The sequence below is a fragment of the Rousettus aegyptiacus genome, unplaced genomic scaffold (assembly GCF_014176215.1).
Source record: "Rousettus aegyptiacus isolate mRouAeg1 unplaced genomic scaffold, mRouAeg1.p scaffold_m13_p_14, whole genome shotgun sequence".
NCBI classification, from domain to species: Eukaryota; Metazoa; Chordata; class Mammalia; order Chiroptera; family Pteropodidae; genus Rousettus; species Rousettus aegyptiacus.
This window is the reverse complement of record NW_023416289.1, coordinates 11,917,931-11,930,656: the sequence shown is the minus strand read 5'-3', so window position 1 is coordinate 11,930,656 and position 12,726 is coordinate 11,917,931.

Below are 12,726 nucleotides of genomic sequence, written 5' to 3'. Positions count from 1 at the left end.
TTTCTGCTATAATCCCCTGATGAGGCGGCTTGTCTCCAACACGTAGGTCTTTCTTTCTTCCTTACTTTTAAAAAAATTAAAATTTCTTCCAATTGTGGATAAATCGCTTGCCGGTATCATGGGCTGAGAGTACTGTGTCTCATTCTGATTAGCAACTGGGCCCCAAGCTCCTCTTTTGTTCATGAGAAGTTTCAATCTTTGCCTGTAGCTGAAGTCAGGGGCCTCCTTGGACTGACTGTGAACCATCAGGGGAATTCCCAGGATGTATCTGCAGGAGCCACAGCCTTCACAGACCATTCCTCTAAATCTTATAAGGATAATGCATTATTTTTTTAAATGATTTTTTTTATACTAATAAATTCTAGAAGTTCTTGAGGGATATTTTAAAAGGAAATAGTGTGAAGAATTACTAACACATTATCCTGTCTTGAAAAATAGTCCAGGCTCTATCTACTTATTGATATAATTAAACTGTTATTAGTAGGATGGTTTATATAGTTTCTAAGACCATTAGGCAGTTTGAGCTCCAGAATTTTCCTACCCTTTTTTCCCTCCTCTCTATTCCCTTTTCTCCAGTTCAGATTTATATATGTCGCTATCTCCAATGAAAACAGGTTAGCCTCGAAGACATGGGAACTTGGTTGGCGAAAGGGGAAAATCTTGGGAAATAACATAGAATGTTTGAGAAGAAAGAGACTTTAGCGATTAATTAGGCAGTATAAATGAGTAGTTAGGTGAACTAAGTTGCTTGGATTCAAACCATGACTTCGGTAGCTTTATCAGTGTGAATGAGTTCATACTCAGCCACACTGCACCTCTGAAATGCAGCAGCTGAAATGCAGGTATTTTGAAGATTAATGAAATTGTGTACATAAAGTGCCTACATAGAAAACATCCAATAAAATTTATCAATATCATCATCATCAAGATCATCAGGTCTAAACTTCTGGATTTTTTTAGGGGAAGGGAAACAGGGGTTCTGAGAAGTCTATGAAATTTTCCCAGTAGCTCAGATCTACAATCAGAAAGGACCCCAGGGGACCTTTTTAAAAAAGTGAATTAATATATTGTATAATTTTTAGAAACTCTCACTAATCTCGCCTCACTTTATTTTCCCTAATATCAAATTTGCCTGTTTCTTCAACTGAAACAGCATGTAGAAAGTCCTACTACCAATTCAGATTCATAAAGCCAAGGCTGATCAAAAGTAAAAGTCTGAAAAACAAAGCAGCCTCTTATAAGATCGCAAAAGTCAGATTAAGGAAACATTTTCTTGTCTAATACCACTGTCTTATTGCCAACAAGATTCTGGTGTATATGGGGAGTGTGTAACAACTGGTTTAGCAAGGTCTGACAAAGAACGGTGATAAGCCAGAGATGCAGATCCTTAGGAGGTACCAGAGAGAGAGAGAGAGAGATGTCTGTTCAGCAGCAATGGTTTGCAACTGCTGGGACATAAAACGTTTAAACCTCTTTCTGCCAAGGGTGAAGATCTCACTTTCTGTACTGAATTCTCTCGCCTCCTTCACTCTCCTTTGCTATTAAAATGAAAAATTCTTTGGGGTCGATATCATATTTGACTATATCTACAACACACCCAGGGGGGAAAGTCTAAAAACAGTAAGATAGTAGATTACGCTCTAAAGTATATATTTATATTAAGAAAATGATTTTATTTTAAAAAATATGTATTTTAAATATATATACACAACTAAATGTATATATACACATAAATGTATGTGTATATATAAAAGTATATATACTATATACACACATCTATATAAATATATATACACACGTACTCACCTACACATTCTACACTTATGGCTTTCCTCATATTTCACTCCCTTTGATTTTTTTTTTTTTTTGTAAATTCCTATTGAGGCATTATATAGCTCTCTCCTATATATACACACACACATATAAATTTTGAAAGCTGATACACAATGTTATCTAGTGATTGAGAGTATATATGTGTGTTTTTAAAAACCAGAATGGATTATGATACTGTTGCTTAGAACCCTTCAGTGGCTTTTCATTATAGGTTACCTTTTCTATTCATCGCACTCTAATATAGTGTATAACTATATATTGACATATTATTTAAAACACCGTACTTAATTCCAAGTACAGTATGGGCACACAGTACTTGTTCAATAAACATTTGTTGAATGCAAGACTGAGTGACTTTGTGCCTATGGATTCAAGGACCTTCTTGCAATAGTTCTTGAGTTCCTCCCAGAAGTCCTCTGATCACAAATTCTGAAAAATTGTTTTGAGGTATATGTAGCTTCTGAGAACTCAGGTCTGTTTATTATCCACAAAAGAGGCCCCGTGCTACAATTAGATGGATGCAAAATGTTGCTTTTCTATTGAGTTTTCTAACGGATGCCACTGTAGATATTTCTCAGAGCAATGCCCAGGCCTCTAGGCCCTATTTTGGATTTTTACACTCTGTAGATGGTTATCTTAGTCCCCTAGGTTGTTATTTAGTCAAATTATGTACATTTTATCACCTCTGCCTTTTCTCATATTTCACTCCTTTTGATTTGTTTTTCTTTTCTTTTCTAAATTCCCATCGAGGCATCACATTACCCTTAATTGCCTGCAGTGTTCCAAGTCTAGTCTCACTGCTGACACACAGACACAGACTCTCAGTGTGGTTTGGGATGCCCCTGTGTGCAGGACTGAGAATTTTACTAGCTCAGAGGATTGCCGTACTGCTGTCCTTGCCTAACCTTCTGATGGCTCTTCACCACTAACTCACTATTTTGTTGTTTTGTCTATTACTGCCATCCAGGAATCGCCTTCAAGTTAAATTCCATCTTCAAGTTTATTCATTCCCAGGAAGATCATCTGCATTTTTCAACCCGTGCCTCATTGTGTTACTTTGACATCTATTACTAAGATCCATGTATAGCTTGGTATTGTGTGCCCGTCTTCAACTGCTGTTGGGAACACCTCCCAGTTTAGTGTCATCTGTAAATGTGATTATCATGATAATAGTAATAAGATCTTCCCTTCTCTTCTTTGATTCTTAATAAAGTTGGTAGAATAAAGCCTTGTATCTTTGCAGATCGTACACTCCAGACTTCTTTCTCACAGCTTTGTCATTGCTGGGCTTGGTTTGGGGTTAGTTTTTACCTCTTGTGACAGTGCTGAAGGATCCACCCAGACTTCTCTTTATAAAAGGGATCTTAAAATGCAACTTGCCAAACATAGGGGAAGCTATCAGCCTTGATTTCTTTCTCTCTGTTGGGTTCCTTCCTCTCCAGTTCCATCTCAGAGGTAAGATACACCCCCTGCCCGCCCCCCCCCCCACCTCAGAAAACTGTAGATTGGTAATTGTTGATGACATGAATGAATCAATAAATGAATGGATGAATGAGGCTCTCAGGCTCTAGGCTGCTTACTGCCCTGGGAAGCCAAGAAGATGGTTACTTTCCATTGGCTTGATGTAAGGTGCAGTGTTCTTTGGGCAATCTAGTCTATTTTTGTGGCAGACTATCCTTTAAGAAGCTTCTGCCATCTTCAAACCTTGCATTTCTCCTTTAAATCAGCCCTTACACTGCATGAAAAGTCAAACATTAGATCTTATAATATATTCCAGTGCACATGGCATTGGCACCTGCCTTAGGATCCTCATCTCTTCTCTGGGACTCTCCCACAAAATCACACATAGATAGCACAGGGAAAGGTTACCCTGCGAATTTCAACTGTGTTAGTAAGACTTTATTTTTCACTGGTTAGTCTTTGTTATGTTCTTCTGTATATTTTTGAGGGTTTTAAATATTTCACAATACCTTACAAAAATAAAAATAAAAGACACAAACTTTGCCTTCAAAAGTCTTACCATTAAGGAAGACTTGCATGGTAAGTAGCTAAACAAATTATAAGAAAGCATTACAGATGAGATATGTCTGCAAAATTGTGGGTCCAGAGATGAGCGAACAACTCAGCTGTGTTGGAAGTAGTGGTAGTATTATCTAGGATGGTGGGAAGGGAGTGATGTAAATGAAAACAGCTCAGAAATTATCCTCAGGATGAGCCTTGAAAGTTAAGTAGAGTTCACCAGGCAGACAAAGCAATAAGGATATTTTAGGGAAAGGGGATGGTCAGGTAAAAACAGTGCATTTGGAAAGTAGTAAGTGGTTCAATATGACCAGAATGAGTGTATTTGGAAGGCTGGGAGATTTGGTCTAGCAATTAGTTTGGAAAGGAGAGTTTGGGAGCGATTATGTAATGTCATTAATGCCAGGTAAAGACATTTGCATTTTATTCTGAGCTTTTAAACAGTGGAGCAGTAGGATGAGATTTACATTTTAGGAAGACTAGATAGCAACTTGAATGTGGGGTGAGCCTGGAGGCAGGAGTAGCTGATCTTGAAGGATATGTGGGTAGAGATGTAAAGAACATACTAAGCAGAGGGAAAACATCAGCATCTGTGTAAAGGAGGTGATTACATGAATTTACATGAAAGAAGTATAGTATTTTTCATAAAGTTCTTATGTACAATCAAATTTGAAACCTACCAATATAGCCTATGAACTCATAGCAACTCTACAATGAAGCTTACACATTTTTTTTGTTATAGGGTACAGTTCAAGAATTTATATTACTTATTTGTGGAACTTCTTTGCTTTGTCATATTTACTCTTGGTTTAAAGCCACTGAATGTTATTACTCATCATTAAAACATTTTAAATAGGGAACTACAGCAGTAATAGCTAAAATATTTTTTTAAAAGAACATATGTAGAATGACAATAAATAAATGAGTCTTGGGATCTTGAATGCCAGACCAGGAAATCTAAACTTCGTTTATATGGTGTTAAGGAAGTATTTTAGGTTTGTTTGTTTGTTTGTTTGTTTGTTTTTAGAAGGGGTGATCTGCATTAAGTGTAGTTTTAGGAAGATTTAATTTAAATTTATAATTGATTGAAGTAATCAGAGAACAGAAGCAGGAAGACCTCTTTTCTTTTGGTTGGCATGTGGTTAGCTGCTGTGTTTGGGTTTTTGACTGATACAACAGAATTGACGATAGCTCCAGCTTACGAATGTTATTATTCTTTTGTCCATTGTCATTTATGTCTTTATCTTTTTCCTTTTCATAAAATGAAAAGTCTGTGAAGTTTCCAAATGTTATATTTCCAAGGAGGTTTTGAAACAATGTTTCTAAGTGGTTTCTACAACCCAGTTAGGATATTATGCTCATCTTCTTTTTCTCTTACTACATGTCTTTGTAAACAAAAGATAAGAATCTCCCCAGGAGAAATTTGGTAAGCCCCATTCAGCTATATTATAACAAAGTAGACAGCTTATTTGCCAGACTAGATAGCTGGGATTTCAGATGCTTCTCTGAGAAATCATTGATTACTACTAGTTTTGGAGCTTGAAAAACTGGGTGGTATTGCCATTTAATTAGACAAGAAAACTAGTGGAGAAATACTGTGGTGTGTGTATGTGTACATGTGTGTAGTTGGCAGAAGAGAGGGGATTCTCTTTGGCAATGTTAAGATGCCTATTAGCCATCTCAGTGCAAAAATCAAGTTAGAAAGTCTGAGTATGTGTGTACAGATGTATCTCTATATCTATATCTATATTTTTATCTATATATAAGTCTATCAGGGTGGAGTACAGCTGACCTGGAAGATAAATTTGGGCATAATTAACGTAGAGGGTTTTTTTGTTTGTTTGTTTGTTTGTTTGTTTGTTTTTTTGTCATTACTGGTAAATCCACAGGGCTGGTTGGATTACTTAGTGCATTAGTCAGGAGGCACTAAGCTCTGCTACAGAAAGATTGAACCTTGGGAATCTTTGTGACAACATCCTCAGGTTTGTTTTTCTTACTCATAGTCAAATGCAAATGTCCTTGTTAGGTAACTCTCCTGGAAACAAGGATCTCAGGAATCTGAGTTTCTGCAATTATAGGACTCTGCCAGCAGCAGTGATAGGATCTACCCAGATATACTCATTTGTTTTCTATTTTTGTGATTTTTTTAAAAAAAGATAAATATTTTAGTTCAATATTAGAATTCATTGAAAGATCATCTAAAACTTTTGTTTTGAAAAGTATGTACTTTGGCAATAAAAAAAGTCTTTTCTTAGATAAGTTTAGACTCTGGTTAATTAGATATACAATAGATTTTGGTCTCTTTTGTTTTTACATAAATGATCATTTCAGCCTATTTGTTATCTTGCCTAAGGAATGATTCAAAATACTAGATAATTTGGTAAATTTAGCTTTGATGTTTGGGGAGCCCAAACAGAATCATGCCATTGTCTAGATAACTGCTCTCCCATTGCCTTGATATTTGAAAAAAAAAAAATTGACCCTCAATATAGGAAATAGTCTCATCATTGAAACCCCACTCAGTATAAGATATAAGTCTCATAGGGTTAAAAATAATCCACGTGTTCTCTGGAGGGACTTCGCTAATCCACTGACCCTCGGCCAACTCTGTATTCAGTGTTCTGATAAGAGACTACAAAGTGCTCTATTAATATATCATAACCAAGAATGGTTTAAAACTAAGTGCTATCAAGCCTGCTTTTGTTCCATATATAAGAGATTTGTAACAAAAATCATAAATAAGAGACAAAGGAACTCTGAAGTTTCTTTTTTTTGTTCTGCCTGCCTTTCCCTGTTCAGTGATAGAACAATTTATGAATCTGACAAATCCTCCCCTAGATAATGGTAAGAGTAACATAGTGTTCAGCTGAGTAACTCCCAGCCACTAAAGTTTATTAGACTGTGGAGCAACAGCAGCAAGATTGACACAATAATCAAATGATATGCTTGATTTGGGCTTTCTCTGTCTCTCTACCCACCCGACCCCCACTTCCTTCCCTCCCTCCCTTCCTTCTATCTGTACCTAAGGAAAACTAAGTAGAGGGAATTTGAAATTAAATAGGTTGGCAGGGGTAGACTCACAATTTCCACAAGCAGCTCTCACTCAGAAAGTATGAGAAGTCTGTGCCAGAAGTTTAAATGAAAATAAGGAACATAGTCGTAAACATGTTCCCACTGAAATTTTGGTTTGAATCTGAGTAACCTAAGAGGAATGAAGAGAGGCCTATACTGACTGCCTCACTCTTACGCCAATCCTGAATTGTTGGGACACCAGATACATCATCAAAGGACATCAATAACTTAAGTTAAACCAACGTTGATGGGTCAGATTTGGCAAGAAGACAGAAATGTAGGCACTGGAAACAAACTCTACTGTGCTTTGAAATCTGTGGACATACCATGGGGGTATGTTCATTGTAAAAGCAAAGCTTTTAAGAAGACCTAATCCAGCACTTTATAATGGCAGCTGGAGGATGAATGGCTGTACATTTGCTTGGTTTGGACCATACTATTTTGTAAAGTTGAATTTCAATGCTTTCAGGCGGAGAGTTTCATAGTCCAGTATACCACAGGTCGTCACCTCTTCCTATCATATCCTGCCTCTTCTACACACATATACCTTAACTCTTGGCCCACGAAGGCCTTTGCATTTGAACTTTATATCCATTCCTTACTTCTAATAGGACCATGGAGTGACTCCTGATTGAAAAGAAGTGGGAATCTGAAACTACCTTCCTCATTCTCTGATGTTAAGATGATGGAATTCAGTGGAAATTAATAAATGCCACCATTGTTCAGGAAACACTGAAGAAGTTAATGTTATGAGAAAACCACCAGGATTGACACTCAGCTTAGAGACTTTCAGCTTTTTCAAGGCAGTGAAAGAAAAAGGTCTCAAATATCAAGGAACATACATTATAACCAGAATAGTCTGTGATGAGTGGAGTAATAATATTCCACCGTGCCTATAAAGAAAAGTGGTATGGACATTATTGCTTTTTTGGACACTGGAGCAACTGTATCACTCATTTCTGAGAGGTTGTCAAAAAAAATGGAAGGGTTTAAATATATGACCTTTTACAGGAATTACTTCAACAATAGCTTATTCTACCGAGTCCATTGAAGTTGTGGTTGCAACAATGAATTTCCTCTTGTGAGATGCAAATTGTGGGCTGATTGCAAGATTTAATCCAATCTGTTTAGGGCAGTATTTGAAAAATTGGGTTTCTGCAACACTCTTTTATGGGTCAATGCCAAATACTCCGTCACAAAGAAGAAATAACATAAGGATTTAAAAAAAAAAAGACATCGTAATATTTGGAATACAAAAGCTGTCAGAAATATAGACTGATCTTGAAGCAAATGGATTTTGCTTTGTGAATCAAGGTGGTAATGAGACGAGGTAGCCATGCAGATTAATGCACAATACCAAAGGCTCCAAAAAACAGGGGCGGTATGGATGCCAACGAGATATGTATAATAAAGCAAAATATGGGAAATGAATGTATGTTCATCCTTTGGTTAGTCACTCTTATGTGAGACACCACACTATTAAACATGTCTAGACCATGTGCATGATCTAGTCTGAATGAGAGCATTTCAGAAATACCAGCGTGAGGTAGCAGAGAATGTTTACTGAAATAGATAATTGAAAGCTCCACTTCTAGCCTGTCAGTTTTGCCAGCTGAATAATTGCATCTGAAGCCTTGAGTAAACTCCATCTATAGATGAGTTGTTCAGATTAAACGGTGTCACCTGTAGTCATTGGCAACTCCCTGGATCTTTTCTGTCAAGCACCATATGTGCACACCAGAGACATATCCAAAGGCTACTGGCAAACATCTTTAGGAAATGAGTGCAAATTAATAACTATTTTTGCACGTCACAAGAGATCATGCCATTTTAATGTTATGCCCTTTGGGTGAACAAATGGTTCAAGGATCTTTTAGATAATAATGAATAGTGTCTTACAAGGATTAATTTGCCCAACTTTTTGCTGAGTTGACATCATATGCCTGTGGTGGGGTTGACTCTGTGGAACTAAGAAGAAAAATGAGTTTTAACTTTGCGCTTCAAGAGTGTTATTTGGGAGTGTTGTCATTCTGATTCCTCAATGAAGCCATTTTCATAGGGTTGCTGTATCTAGTTCCTCAGGCTGTACTCATTCACGTACAGTGTAGTCTACATGAATGGGGCTTCCTGAACTCGTTTGTGCTCAGCTAGTGCAACTGTTTGCAGTGTCCCTGATGGCTTTTCATGAGTGCCCATCTGGATGACGGTGTATAATAGTAATGGAGAGTATAATACTGCATCACATTGAGAGAATTTGGTTATCCACAAGGATGTATAGTTGTTCTTATTAGGATTACGGTGGCTCCTGCGTTTGTGTTATTGGGGAGTTATGTGTATGTGTGTGTGTTTTCTAATAAAAAATAGGTATAATGTTTTATCTATCAGACTTCCATATATTAAAAGCATAGATATAATTACCAGTATTGGCTAGAGAAGAGGGAAATCAGCATTCTCTTAAATTTTCATTTGGTAGCCTAAATCAGTAGAACTTTTTGGTTTTTAGGGAAATCTGGAAATGACTTTTGGAAATTTGGAAGCACATAAAAAAAATGTATGTCTCCTTTGACCAATGAATCCCTTCAAAACCCTAACGGAAATGCCTTCACAGGGGTACAATATATGTGTAAGTTTTCCTATTGTAGTTTGTAATGGCAAAGACATTCAGACAGTGAGACAGATCCCAAAGTAGGAATTTGATTAAATCAGCTGTGGACTGTCATCGCAGCGGTCTGCTATGAAACGCTGAAAGAGTGAAGCAGATCGACTGACTGCCTGTACAGTGCACAGCGTTTGTAAGCATGTGAGAACTGACCCAAAGGAGACCCAAGATATATCATTAAATGGAAAAAAAGGAAGTCGTAGCATGGTATTTAGAGTTTGATCCCCTTTATTTAAAAATTAAGTAAATAAAAATGACATACATACATATGGAAACAATTCTGTATGAACAGACACTGAATTGTTACCTGTGATTATCTCTGGAGGATGAGATTATAAAGGGGCTCTCATTTCCTATGACATATTTCTGTATTTAACAATGACAAAAAAGGGACAATTTAAAATTTTTTCTTAAAAAAAGAATAAGACTGCCGTCTTCCCAAATGCATGTGCATTTAGGGATTTGGATTCTGAAGATATCGTGAATTCTCATGATAATGTGTGTCATAGACAAGGAGAGACTGAGTGCTGAAATCAGCTCGGAGCTTATTCTTGGCTCTGCAGAAAGAAAGAAACCCGACTTTTCCCCAGTAAAGGTGACCATAATCGTAAACAGTTGTTACTTGCTCTGTATGCTTAAACCCAGATTTTGACAAGGCACTGCTATCTATATTCCCTAGGCCTGACATTTCAAATAGTCAAAAATGCAGCTGACTACGTTCACTCCCACCCATCCAAGAAGTCCTTGCAATTTTTGTGTTACTGAAGGTTCAAAATGACACTGTGTGGGACATTTTTCCTTGGTCTAACAGAATACCGGAACCTATCCCATCAACAAGGGCTGCTGATGGTGGAAAGGTTTCTAACCACGTTGGATGGTGGGACTTGTGAGGATCTAATGGAAGCTGTGGAAACAGTACTTAGTGTCCTCACACAACCTCTTCAGACATTGTCTAGTACATGATTTAGTGGCCAAGATCTCTCCTTTAAGAGATCTTAGATACTAAGATACTATTTTTATTGCTGTTTAAAATCGGCAAACCGGAGAAAGTATGTTCGTAAGTAATATATGTTTGTGTTCTTATGTGCATTTCAAAGTGGCTGTAACTTCAGTGGGAAGATGGACCTAGGTAGGTAGCTTTCTTCTTCAAGGATTGGAATAATGAACCATTATTCCAAGTTGATGCTTTGGAAATTTAAGATGGTTATGGATCGATGATCACAGTTTTGATGATACATGCCTGCTAAATGGGGACTCATTTAATCTCAGAATCAGGAATTGCTGAGTTTCTCCTGGTTTGGATTTCGTGGGTACTGAGGACTTTGTAAATGATAAGGTTTTCCCTTTTTGGCTTTGTTGCTAGAAAGCTTTAGAACCAAATTTGTGGTCCATTCAGAATAAGTACATAAGCCTTAGTGCCGTTGTGCATTCATCCATTTCTGGGTCCAGTTTATACTGTTGTATTTTTCCTTCTTCCTCTTCCCTCCCAATTTCTTACTTAGGTTGTCTTGTGTTGTTATGTATAATTGTGAAGGTGTAAGTCTTTCTTGATAGGTTATAAATAACTATAGAGATAAGCAGATAAGCGCAATAGTCCTGGAAACAATGCATTTTGCCTCTCACTTGATGAGGTTCAGGGGCTGAGTTTCTCTAGTGCTCACTGGAGTGTGTAGGGCTGTTGTAAGAACAAAAACTGCCTGCTACCCAAGCTATTGGCCGTGATCTAGTCAGGAGCAACTGGACAGTTTCTTCCACCTCCCTCGCCCGCATCATAAATATTCACATAGCCTGAAAGGAGGAAGCTATGGAGACTCTATCTATCTGTGAGAGAAACTATAGATCCCCCTTTGAGGCATGGGAGAACACGAACTTTTCAGAATTCAAAATTCAAGAGAACTCAAGTCTCAGTGTTTCCTTAATTGCCACTTTGGGCAGAATAACATCCTAATTTGACTTTTAAAGTGGATATTTTTATAAAGCTGGTATTTCTGCATGTGGTTACTTCTTAAATAACCTGATGAGGAGGTGGCTCCTTATCTTTCACACCCTATATACAAGAGTCTTTCAGAAACCAGTAAAATGGAAACTTTTTATAATTTCTTATGTTAAAAAAATTAGTTCAGAGTCCTAATTACATAGATACTCTAGCTACCTCATCATCAATTGTCTGCAGGAGGAGACAACTCAGGATATCTTTCCAGGGAAGCCTTCTTTCTTCCCAGTGATTTGACTTTTCAACACCCCATATTCCTAAATGAGGGTTGTGGTCAAGGGTAAGGGGCTGCTTTCTTTATCAGTTTACTGTAGGCTGAGTATATGGTGCTTGCTGACTCATTGTCCAGTGAGTACCATCTCATTGGACCTTAGCCCAGAGAAGACCAAAAGAAACACATTGTTTAATTTCTAAAAGTAAACCTTAAAATATTTTTTTTATTTATATTTAACTTTTTTTGAAGGCATTCAAAGCACAATCAAATGATTACTGTGTTATTATGGATAGCATCTTGCTGAAGGAAGTGAACAGAAATTTTAAAAAGTGGTTTGGGAAGTAAAGGCCCAAAGAGACACAGAATTACTAGCTAGCAATGGATCTGGGCTAGACTAAAACTCCCCCATCTATCATTTGTAGTTCTGAGCAGCAGCCCCCAATCTAGGATCAGAACTCCATTTTAAAAGATGTTCATTTTAATTGGGAGAATCTCAACTTTTGGAGATAAACTTCCCTGCCCAGCTAATATTCAGTATTTGATGGTAGTTAGGAACACAAAGCAAGCCTGGTGCCTAAGGAATGTGCACACAAATGTTAATTCTAGGAGTGACCATAACTCGATTTTCTCGATTTCCTTGATTTTAAGGTGTCAGCCACAATATTACATTACCAAGTTATTTTCATTTGAAATATAATACCTGAGGGTTGAACTTTAATTAAATTATGGTACTACTCCAGGCTGCAAGGAACCAGGCTGGCATGCTGTGTGGACGGTGCTGCAATACCTTTGTGTCCTACCTAAAAGAAGGGGACTGGGAGGCGGAAACCGGGGTGGTCACCAAGACACCAAGGCCATGCGCACACAGTTGGCTAGTTTGCATTTAAAAATGAAGAGTGGAAAATGACCATTCAAGAGTTTAGAGAGCATGGAGAA